Source organism: Orcinus orca, chromosome 2, assembly GCF_937001465.1.
Source record: "Orcinus orca chromosome 2, mOrcOrc1.1, whole genome shotgun sequence".
In the NCBI taxonomy this organism is placed as follows: domain Eukaryota; kingdom Metazoa; phylum Chordata; class Mammalia; order Artiodactyla; family Delphinidae; genus Orcinus; species Orcinus orca.
Window position 1 is genome coordinate 77,542,205 of NC_064560.1, and position 12,488 is coordinate 77,554,692.

The following is a 12,488-nucleotide window of genomic DNA, read 5'->3' on the forward strand; positions in this document are numbered from 1 at the left end:
GAGGTCAGAAAGGTGGTAAGTGGGCCAGAGCACAACTACTTGGGCTTTACTTCCATAAAATAAGGAGCCATTGTATGGTTTTGAACACAGGAGCAAATTATCTGACTTAAATTGTTAAAAAGTCACCTGTTGAGAATTGGAGCATTCGAGAGCACAGGTGCAGGGAACTGGTCTGTAGGCTACCAAGGAAGGGTGTATGACCGGGGGGCAGCCACAGCAGTGATGAGGAGTGGCTGAACCACAGTCTGCTTTTCATGTGGAGTCAACAGAATTTCATATGGATTGATATAGAATGTGAGAGAATAGATGAGTGAAAATGACTGGAGATTTTGACTCGAGTAACTGTAAGGACAGAATAGCACCAGGGGAATGGGAAAGATTGTAAGTGGATCCATTTTGAGGGTAGCATTAGCAGTTAAAGCTGGATGTGTTGACTTGATTCTAGAGTTTGATTTAAAAATTGGGTTGGAGAATAAATTTGGGAATTCTAAGCATATAGGTAGAATGTAAATCCATACAGCTAGAAGAGATCACTAAGGAAGTGAGTGCCACAGAGAAGAGAAGGGACCAGGGTGTGGTCAGGTGAGTGAGTAGATGGTGGCACAGGGAGAGCAGTCCTGTGCACTCTAGCATTAGGAAGAAAAGGAAGAATTGGAAGGAGTAACAAAGCAGATAGGCCAGTTGGGCAGGAAGAAAAGCAGGAGAGTGTGTGTCAAGAGCAGTGATGGGTCTGGGATTTTGCCCACAGTTTTCATGGACGCTGGAAGAAGACACGAATCTCATAAGTCAAAAACAAAGGACAGTTGACTGCTCACAACTAGGGCCAGCTACATGATTTGTGGGGCCCAGTGCAAAAAGCAGGAACACAAATGCATAAAGGATATGTGGTGCACGCACGCACACACACACACACACACACACACACAATGTAATACTACTCAGCCATAAACAAGAATGAAATTTTGCCATTTGTAGTGACATGGATGGACTTGGAAGGTATTATGCTTAGTGAAATAAATCAGATAGAGAAAAGCAAATACTGTATGATATCACTTACATGTGAAATCTAAAAAATACAACAAATTAGTCAATATATATAAAAGCAGCAGACTCACAGATATAGAGAATAAACTAGTGTTTACCCATTGGGAGAGGGAAGTGGGAAGGGGCAAGATAAGGGTAGGGGAGTAAGAGGTACACACTATTATGTATAAAATAAGCAACAAGAATATATTGTACAACACAGGGAATATAGCCAATATTTTATAATAACTACAAATGGAATATAACCTTTAAAAATTGTGAATCACTATGTTGTACACTTGAAACATATAATATTATAAATCAACTATACCTCAATTTAAAAAAAGTTTTAAAAAAGCAGGAACAAAGTGTCATTCGTCTCCCATCTAAAGGGTAGCACTTGGTTTCTCCCTCCTTGGGCACTATACTTGATTAATTGTATGAAACCCTGCATTATGGTTTCTTTCTGGCTACCCAGGCTATGATTATAATATCCCAGAGGATAGGATTGCTTCATGTAATTCCTTGCAGAGATGTCCTTCCAAATATTTCTGTTGAAATTAATAATAATTAAAAAAAACTATCAAGCCAATATTTTTCAGTTATATGAAGTATGATGTTGTTAATATTGTGATTTGTCTAATAGCAATAACCTAACAAGTTTTGGGTAGAAACCAGAAGTACACATGATCTCAGAAATGAATGGACTTGCTATCTAAAAATAGCATGTCTTCTTAGAAACTGAAAGTACTTTAAAATGTGTGGCATCACTAGTCCACATGACTTGTCTTTGAGGAGGGGAAATCCAGTGTTAAACCTTGATATAGAGGTACACGTATAAAATCAAAGTGCATTTGAATACCCACAGTTTAAGTTTATAGGAGGGGTTCTTCATTTAAAATGGAAATATTCATCCTGTATTTTATGATAAATAGATACCCTTCTTTCTGTTGAAACACTTGTTTTGCTTTATTGCTCTCTTGAAGGGATTCAGAGTGACACTCAGTTCAGCAAGTCTAATAATGAGCACTCTATAAGCCATGTAACCCAAGAGATGACCATGACTATTTTAGGATGTAGAATTCTTAACCTCATGGTCATCTGTAGGCACTGTGCTCAAGCAAGGGAAGAGCACAGAGGCTTGAGAAATGCCACACAACCAGAACGTGGACAAATCGCTCACATCTCCAGGTGTAATATTCTCCCAGTTTGAGTATCTTTCTAATATAAAGGTATTGAAGGCAGCTTGCACAAGCAATATGGCTGTTTCTCACAGCCAGTTCTTGGAGCACCTTTGCATAAATGACATATTTGAGTCATTGCATCCTCCTTGGAAACCTATTAATCAAAGATAGTTGCTGGAAAATAAAGCTATGTATCTGATTATGCACACACATACATGTTGCAGACTATATATATATATAATTTCCTGAACAGTTTGGTGTCTTTAATGAATGTTATTCAGATAAATACTCATTTAAAATAAAGCAGAATATGAAATGACTCCTCCCCAGTTTATAATACATTCCAAAATCTCATTCATACAATGTTTGTGCTGAGTTCGAACATCTGTTCCCATATGGAGTGTGAGACATTTGATCATCTTGTATATTCTTCTGTTTAACCCACAATATATCTGAGGTCTGATGTTGGACTCAGCCTACTCCAGACACCATAGGTAAGCGTTCTTCTGAGGTGCAGTTTGGGAGTCCAGGAGCTCATCTGTAATCCATTGTCATGGGGACACTAGTGGAAACACAGCCCACCCTCCTACTGCTGCTGCTGACTCATGATCCAGTTCTAGATGTGTAAGGTATTTAGGAAATTGGGTCAACAGAACCCAGTGACTGAATGAATGCTGGATTTCAGATGTGAAAGAAAGAAGAGGTTGGTGTATAGCCTGTTTTTGGTTTGGTTCAGAAGATGGGTAGATGCTAGCAGAGAATGGGGAACAGATTTGAGGTAGAAAGATAATGAGTTAATTTTAGACACATTGAACTTGGTTTACATGTGGGGCATCTGGATGGAAAGATTCAGAAGGCGCTGGATCCATACATGGACATCTCAGAAAAGTGAAATAGGCCAGAGACACTGATGGAGGAACAAAAACCTGGAGGCTGGAGTTAAGAATAGGAGATGCTTCTTGCTCCTGGTTCCTTGATGCTCAGTTTGGGAGAATCAATTTTACAGTTAAAGGGGGCTGTGCAGGGGCACTTAGTGAAATGTTCTTTGTATACAGAGGGGTAGTGGGAGGTAAGCCCTGGGGCACCTGAAGGTCAGATTAGCCACAGCAGATCAGGCCTGGCAGGGTGACTGGTTTGGTATTTTTATTAGTGCTGTAGCTGTTTTACAAATTTGTGTTTAATTTAAATTTGTAATTTCAACATATTTCACAGCAGAAAAAATGTTTTATGGAAAATCTAGTAACCTGATACATTTCAGGAAACAATCTTGCATCTTTTGCATTTGGATACTGAGTAGAAGATGGAACTTGGGATTTTAGAAGCAAAGAGTGACGCCTGCTTCAGGTGGTGCTGAGAATTCTACACCAAAGTATTAGGCTGAGTCTTTCTTTCTGGCATCTTGGGATAATAGAGAACAGTAGGGTTTTTTTATTTTATTTTATTTTTTTAGAGTTTGGCGTGTACTTGGCATGGAGCAATGGGCTGGGGGCCCACCTGATAAAGAGGATCCTTTTTCATCAGGTGCTGGGGGGCTTTTGGGAGGATGACTGGCGCTGCTCTAGGATGAGGGAAGAGAATGTATAATTTTCCAAATGCCTATTATGAGCCAAGCACTGTGTTAAGCTTTGTTAGCTCAATTAATTGTTAGAGCACTTTTGTAAAATGAGCATTTTTAGTTTCATTTTTCCACATGAGGTTGCTGAGGCTCAGAGTGATTAGGTTAACTTTTCCAGGCAAGGCACAGGGCAAGAAGCTGACCTGGTGGTCTGAAGTGTCCTGCTGCACCACCTCCTGCAAACTAGCCCCTGCTGGAGATTTATCTAGCCAAGGACATCTCTTTTAAATGTTCCTGGTTCTCATTGGTTTAGGTTGAATTCTCGATTTTTTCTGATACTACATAGTTTTTTGTCCTTTGAATGTAGGCCAGTATAATCATTTTGCATTTCAAACTTACTGGACTCCAGAGAAATAGCTATGGTATCTTTTCATACTTGAAAAGAAAGGCAACTTTTCAAAATAATTTATGTCCTATGCCAGTTTTTCAGATGGCTGTAGAGGACTGGGGAACTTGTAACTATTTTCAGCAGCCCATCCAGATTTCATACAGAGGTGACTAGTTCATCTTCTAAATATATTTAGCATTTACGTGGATGAATAAAAATTGCAGACTATGAGCCTTTCAGCAGGTATAATAGCTATATGAAGACCAGAAAGCCTCAGCAATCTTCCTCTGCATTTGCACACCAGCTTCCTCCCCTGCCAGCTACAGACTTAGTAGGTATTCCTTAAATATACACTTCTTTTGCATTGTTGTACACTTCTTGGCTCCTCATGTGTGCCCTCTGTGATGCTAATCACTTCAGAGTGTGTGACAGGCAGACTTCCCAGATGGGTAAATGGGCTTATAGTGAAAAGGCTAACCCACCTTTGCCCAGCCAACAGGAGGTAGACTTGAGATTTGGGCATTTTTGAGTGCAAAGTGCCTTCTCTTAATCACTTTAATTTTACTTGATTTGATTTGATGAATACCCCACCAGAATGTGAGCTACTTAAAGGTACAAATGATATCCTCCTCATCTCTGGGTCCATAGCACCCAGCAAGGTTCTTGGCCTGTAGTAGATACTCAATGAAGGCTTGAGGCAGAGGGAGGGAGGAGGAGGGGTGATCAGAAGGAGGTGGTCTTGCTTTATTCTCATAGATCACCATGTTACCAAACTCAGGTCCGGATGCTCGCCACTCAAAAGCCAATAATTGTGAGGCAAGTGTTGGTAGAAAGGAAAGTTGCTTTAATCAGAAAAGCCAGCAATCTGGGGAGAAGGTGGACTCATGTTCTGAGACCAACTCCAAAGATTCTGCTCAGTCATGACAATTTTTAAAGGTAAAAAGGGGGAACAATCACAGTTAATCATCTAGTTAGGAGGTCAGATTCTTCATCATTTTTCCACTGTGTGCAGAGCTGCTGACTTCTGATTTTCCTGTGGAAGCTGTCTTGCCCACATGGTCCGCCTGCAAATTTGCTAAGGGGGAAGCTGGACGTAAAGAGTCAGTCATTCTTTAACTGCTTAATTCTTCATTCTTACTCCATTTAATCCAGGAAAGTAATCAACAGATTAGGCAAGGCATTGTGTACCTTCAATAGAGCAAAATCAGGAGTTAGGTTAAATGTTACCTAGTGATCTCATTTTTATAATTAAGGCCTGAGGAAAACAGAAATGGGCAAACAGGAAAGGCGCAAAAGAGCTGCTTACACTTGTCAGACATCATTCCATTTCTATGGGATTAGGGACGAAGTTCTGTCTTCTGTAACTTCTTCATGTTGACATAGGGTGCTGTATTCTTAGAGTGGAGGATATAGAGACAAGGGTCTGTACAATCTCTTTACTGACAATTTTAGTTGCCTGCTTACATATATGGGCAGAACAAGCTATAATATTTTGATGCCCACAAAGATGTAGATTATTATGAGCAATAATGTTAATCCCATTCTCTTAAGGCCAGTTCTTGGAATTGTGCTAGCCATAGATTTAGTACTGCTGAAGATGGAGCAGCTTATGTCACGGCTACAGTCTGGTCATCACGCAGTTAGCTTGTTCCCTCTGGTGGCAGTTATAGTATCTGTACAACGACTCAGGAATGTGCATCAGAAACTGAAGGATTCTGTGACTCTATTGTCCTGATCATTAACTGCTTGAGCCTGCTCTTTTGTGACTCAGGGAGGCCTGAGAGATGTATGTTTTTCTACAAACAAAAGGCAGGGGTCGTGGAGGGGCCTTTGTTCTTGGTGTGACGGGGGGTGGCCTGCAGGGTTCTGCTGGGTTCCAACCACATGAATTCAACAAATGGAAGCCTAGGTACCAGCGACGTCTGTTGTGGGAGGGGAGATGGATGCAGTGTTGGATACTCATTTTTAGGCCATTAAAAGGAATGGATTAGGATTTTCTAAATAAATCTTGTTAACAGAAGTGCCAAGATTCCCTCAGCCTAATTTTAGTTGCAGAAATGCCTGCAAAGGAAGCCTCCACCATCCAGGGCTTATATAAGCTTCTCAAAATAATTTTCTGTCCTCCCTGACCTGAGAACAACTTACCTGTGAGTTTTTGTCTCGTAAACTTGCTGAACCAGAAGCAAATGCAGGTGTCCTGTGGCTTTCACAGCTGCAGTTAAATATTTAAATTTGGCTTGGAGATTGCATTTCTTTCTCAGGATTAGTAAATTTTTTCATTTCCTGTGCTGAGGAAATCTAGTCAATTACCTAATTGCAGAATAATGAGCAGTGTTTCCATTTTCCAATATGTATTCTTGTCATTTTAATGCGATAAATACCAACAAATTTCCGCAAGCAGGAAGAAACATTATTGTTTATCTCTTATTGAAATGTATTTGAGCTGCTTGAGTTATACACCTAAAGGTTTTATTTTGTTGTTATTTGTTGTTACCACTGCTGTTCGTATATTCTCAGGAGATTTTAAAAGGACAGTCACCTATGCATAAATGCTTGGCCCCTGAATACCTCATATTCAAGAATGCCTGTTCCCAGCCCCCTTAGACTTCCTGCCTGCCCCTCGTCTCTCCCTGCCCCATCCTCCGCTACCTCAGCCCACTGGCTCCCAACCACAGGAGACTATGGGCTGGGCTGGTGTCTTACCCAGAAACTGTGGCATCTGACTTTTGCATGAAATGGAATTTTGTAATCTGGCGTAAAACCTAGCAACCCTTGTGTCATGTTTTTTCAATGAGAAAATATGACACAAATTTTAAACAAATGACTTACAAGCTTATGGAACCCCACCTACTAGTATTTGCTGTCCCTTTGTGAAGGCAGTGTAAAGCCTTCAGGGACAGGCCTAACTGGACTTCAGGGTTTCATGCCGTTTGATTTAATACACACACGTAAACAGAGAGAGAGAGTGGAGAGGGCCCTGAGTTCATTTAGTTATCAAAGAATCAGAGAGCTTTCCCATCCCTAAGAGAAGCCCCAGGAATAAATGGCCCTTTAATTGAATGCTTTTGTTTGTGTGATTCTTTTTAAGAAAGATTCTTTGTTTTGAATACAATTCCTGAATATTTCTTCATGCTGATTCCAAGTTCATCCTAAGCCTTTTATAATACAGAGAGAGAGAAAGAGAGAGAGAGAGAAAGAGAGAGAGAGAGAGAGAGAGAGAGAGAGAGAGAGAGAGAGAGAGGTGTTGCAGGCATTTTATCTTACCTAATGATTTTGATGAACTATCTTAGTTCAAACCAATTCTAACTGAATAACTCACGATTATGCATTATACCCCAGAAAGTCCCAGTTCTCAGTGGCCTGGAGAATTTTGGATGAAGATACACTTGCATTTTCCCTCTCACTGCCTGACCTCTCTCCAGTGAATCCCATCTCCTAGGAAATCAACACTTTTACTCAGGGCCTCCCACTTACCGGTGCCAGCCCCATTCCATGGTTGGATCTGCACCTAAACTGGAAGCCAGGTGTTCTCAGGGTGCCCAGGGCTGTTCACACATCTGCTAACACAATGGGAGTGAGTCAGTATTCGTGCACACACAACCAGTATGTCAATTAATTAATTTATAGGAGGGTACTTTATAAATGCTTAAAGTACTACAAATCTCAACCCTCACCCAAAGCACGGTCTTCTAAAATCAAATGATATCAGATTATAACCAAAGGAGCTTTGTGAGCTACATTCTGCAGCAGGTCTGAAGAATGTGGGGGTGGTGTGCAGAGTGGAGGTTATGGGGGTCCCACCTGCAAAAGAGGAGATTCTGCTTCTCTGGGACACAGGGCCCTGTTACTGCAGCCCCACTGGCAGCTGCTGTTTCTGTAAACCCTGATCTCTGGGCCGGTACCTGCTCTTTCTTCTGCCAACATGCTCTGTCTAGATGTGCTGATATGGCTGGGTGTGCCACAGCCAAGAATCAGTGCATGGAGACCACTGTCCCTTCTTTGTGTGTGCGAATCTAAGTAAGCCCCTGGCACCAGAGAGGGGCCTGCTGGTCCTCAGCACCCACTGCTCCCAATGCCCACTACCCCCTCCTGCCCGCTCCTCCCAGACTACCACTTCCCCCATGCCTCTCCTCCATACTCCCTGCTCCTCCCCACTGTCTCTCCTGGAGCTGCAGCCTCCCTGCAAAGGGTGGAGGTGGGGAAGGAGGGGACAAGCACGAGTTCCTCTCAACCTGGGGTCCCTTTCACCATGCCATGGACCTGTAGACTCCTCCCTGTACCCAGAGTAGAAAAGATGAAAGGGACACAGTAAGCTCAACAAAGGCCCAGGAATGGAGATGCTCGCCATTGCCATCAAACCAGTGCTGCCTGGTTCTAATCCCTATGACCCTTGGAGCCCCCGAAAGCCCTTTATTTAAGAAATGCCACTTCAAGGTCTCTGCCATGTCCCCTTTCTTCCTCTTGAGTCTCCCTCAGCTGCACCATGTTTGGGGGTGACACCCAAAGAAGACGGCAAGGAAGGCTCAAGATGGCCCTATGGGGCCACCCCCTTCTTTGCCTCTTCCTCCCCTTGTGCTATCCTGGGGCTCACTAGCGCTGGGTGGTGTGGTGGCTGATTCTGTGAGCAGCACTCCGTCTGTCTCATCTTGGTGTCTAGTGCCCCAGCACGAGCTCCAGCAGCACAGAGCCTTTGCCTGGCTGTTATTTGAGAGGCTCCACCCCTCACAGCCCTGTCTCATCTCTCTGCTGCTTTTCATACCAGCAGATATCCATGCAGACGGCACCTGAGTCCACCTCAGTGCTAAGGTCAAAGACCAAAAGCTTACTTCCCCACCTCTACCTTATGTTCCCTGAGGAGTCCAGGATTCCTGCTTTCCACCCCTAGTCCACTGCCATCTAGATCTCTGTGGATTCCTGGAACTTTTACAATCTCAAGGTATCTTCTTTTTCTGAGGACTGACTCAAATCCAACCCTGGCAGACTCTCCAATCCATACAGATTGCATCTTTTCGTGGCTGTGTTCCTTGGTCCCCGCCACATCACTCCAAACCTGGAAACCTGCAATTTGTCTGGGATTCCTTGGAGGAAACAGACCTTCACAAGGCATCTGTCTACAGAGTAGCTGTGCTCAGTGTCTGCAAGGATGAGGGGCTTTGGTGGTGCCATATTTCTCATTACTCCCCTTCAAAAATATGTTACTGTATGTGGCTGCATCCTCCACTCTCAGGGGCATCTTTGCAGACCTCGCCCACCAGGCTGGTTTATTTGGCTGCATAAAACCTCACCCTAGAGCTGTGAGGCTGAGACCTGCTCCCAGAGGGAGGTGGCCTCAACTTCAGACCCCACATCCCCGAGTTACTTGTGTTTAATGGGATGGGGGGTGGGGAGGCAAATTGTTTGAGCTCTCTAAATTTTTCTTTCTTCATTGCTTGGGGATGGTAATGAGAACAGCAGTAATCTCTGCCTTGTATTTAAATAAGATGATATAGCATGAGGCCTGGCACTTGCTGCCAGCCCACGTTAGCTGCTGCTGGTAGTGTGTGCGATGCTCCTCACTACCCCTCCCAGGAGTCAGCGCCATGGCCCCCCAGTCGCACAGTCTCCCATTAGCTGTCCCCCAACTGCACAAGAGAGCAGAGGGGGCTTGTTCCTGTAGAGTCACCTTTCCTTCATCTGCCTCTTTTTTCTCTGCAGGAGAATGAAGTGGGATACCGACTAGTGTACCACTGATTTCATGATGCCCTTGCTTTCCAAGGCATAGCCCATGCAGCAGATTTGGGTTTAAGTACTACTACTTTTTCTCCCTCTGTTACCTAAGCTCTCCCCTACTGCAGTCCACTCAAATCACTCAGCAAACCCCCAAGACTAAAACTGAGAGTTGCTGCTGATACTGTAGAGAGCAGCAGAATCCAAAATTAGACCCTGATCCTGAGCTTGCAGACTGTGAATGACAGCTGGGTTCCCAGGGCCAACTGACACATGGCAGTGCCTCCACCCTCATGGCAGCCCATGTGAATGCCAGCTGGAAGGGAGATGGGAGAGCAGTGCTAGACTTCACAACTCAGGCGTAGGATGAGAGCTTAGAAACCAGGAGAGAAAGATGAAACTCTTCTATTTCAATAAGAATGCAATTTGGAGGGTTATATTTAAATTGAAAATCCTTTAGCTGCTCCTGCTAATTTATCTCCGTCTTGTTATGCCACCAAAACTTTGCATGTTTCAGTTAAAATGCATCACCTACATTAACTTAATGGTAATGCGGGGGGCATGATTGCGAACTTTACAGGCGATTTGCATCCCAAGGGTCTACATCAAGCCTACTATCTGTGACTTCCTAACCAGCACTCCTTTTCTCTGTCCTCCCACATCACCTATCAACAAGCTCTCCCACTCACTGAGGACTTTGCTCATCATCTGTCTTACCCATTGAACTCACCATTGCAAAACTGATCTTCCTCACCTACAGCTTTGTGCTTAAAACATAGTCTTATTACTATTCAGGTATGGCAAGGCCAACAGGTCAGGAGACAGCTATCATTGAAAAGAGAGTTTGTCACCCACAGACCCCAAGAGAAGGGGGCATGCCATGCCATGGTGGAGGGGATGCCTGGGGAAGCACCAGAGCAGGCCACAGAGAGTGAGCCTTTATTGTAGCTTCCATGGAAAGAATGGGCATGGCCAGGCTGGGTAAGCAGGCTTAGGATTGGCTAGTTTGAATAATTAAAGTAGGCCCTGGGACCTAGTCTATCCTTAGTTGCCTGGTACCTGAACGTGGAATGAAGTACTGGCCTGGAGTGTGAGAACCTAATAAAGAAGGCAGTTCGAGGTATGAGCTCTGGGGTGGTTGGTTTGCATATGAAAAGTACAATCCAGCACTTGGCAGAGTTGTTTGATCTCTCTAGGAACTAGAGGGAGAGAAGGCAGTCCCTCCAGGGCCCAGAGATTAAAGCATGAGAAATCAGAAAATAAATGACATGTTCAATACACACGGTTTTGTCACTTGCTACTTGGAAACCTTCAGTGTTCATTGGCTTTGGAGCTGGTGTTTGAGTGTTTCCACTTTATGGTCACTGCCACAGGGTCCTGCCTTGCCCACAACTCTTTACTTTCCTCCTCTTGCACACCAAGTTCCAGCAAAACTGCACTCCTTGGGGTTTCTTGTCAATTCAGTAAAAACAAAGGTCTTGGTATGACTTTTCATGCCCCTACCTCGTGTCTAGCTGACCAAGGCCTATCTTCAATACCACCTGCTTTGTGAGAATCTTTAATTGGTGGTGGGGTTTCTTTGTGTGTAGGGGGTTTCACACAGTTAATACCAGGCATAGAGCTCTGCCGTGTAGGTGACTAGGAAAAAATTCCCGTTTCTTCTCATCCACTGAAATGCTGCCTCTCCTTCAAGTTGTAGATAAAATATCAATAGACTCCCCAGGCCATTTGCATATTTTGCTTCCCTCTCTCTCTGATTTTTTATGGGCCCTATAGCTTAAAACTTCTTTTGTTCGTAGTTGTTTAGTACGTATTGGTTTTGTCACTTCCTTGTCTGTGACAGCACCTGGAGAGGAGCACAAGTGTACTTTGTCATTTTGGAGGCCCCTGTGCCCCAGCACTCTTGCAATCAGTAACAGATGGGTGTTATTGGGTTAGCAAGCTCTGAGAACCGCCCTGTGAGGCAGCAAGAAGAGTCTGCCTGTCTGGGATGGATTCTTTAGCTGATTTGTCATCCCGCCTCTCACTGCCTGCAAAGCAAGGGTGTTGCAGACATGCTCTGCCGGTGCGTGAGCCTAGGCGCTCCTGCCTGTAACAACAGTGATTTCTCCTTCCCTGGTTGGAGAGTTTACCGCCTCACCTTTGGATTTTCAGCTTGTATCCTTCCACGACAGGGTTTAGGATGTCCAGTGACTATGACCAGATATTTAGACCTGATCGTTCTAGACTTGAACAGTGATTGCCAAAAAGAATAGAAATTTAAAAATAGAATTTCCATGCTCAGCCTCTGATTTGTCTTTTTTCCCACTTTCTTACTGCACTAACTTCTCTGCAAAACAAAAACATGGGGTCATCTGCCTATTTTGCTTCTTACTTTGTTGGCAAGCCTGTGGGGCTGCACTGCCCCTGGCTCCCTCTTCCCACATCGGTTTTAGTCCCATTTTCTCTAGATGTCATCCTCTAGAGGTGATGACATGTCCCAGTTAGTGTAGAAATGGCTGTGTAGTGTAGAATGGCAACCTAGAAGGAAAGGAAAATGTGATGCATGAGGTGTAGAGACCCTCCCACAGGTCATGGTGTCTCCAACCGGTGTTTCTATTCCAGAGGTTTTCTATTTACAGCTGTGTGGAGG

At 43.8% G+C, this 12,488-nt stretch overlaps 1 protein-coding gene across 1 annotated transcript in view; it reads left to right on the plus strand.

The window, feature by feature from the left end:
- The window catches only part of GABRB3 (gamma-aminobutyric acid type A receptor subunit beta3), a 233,986-nt gene that overhangs the window by 139,517 nt on the left and 81,981 nt on the right, over positions 1 to 12,488 (plus strand). The window lies entirely within an intron of this gene.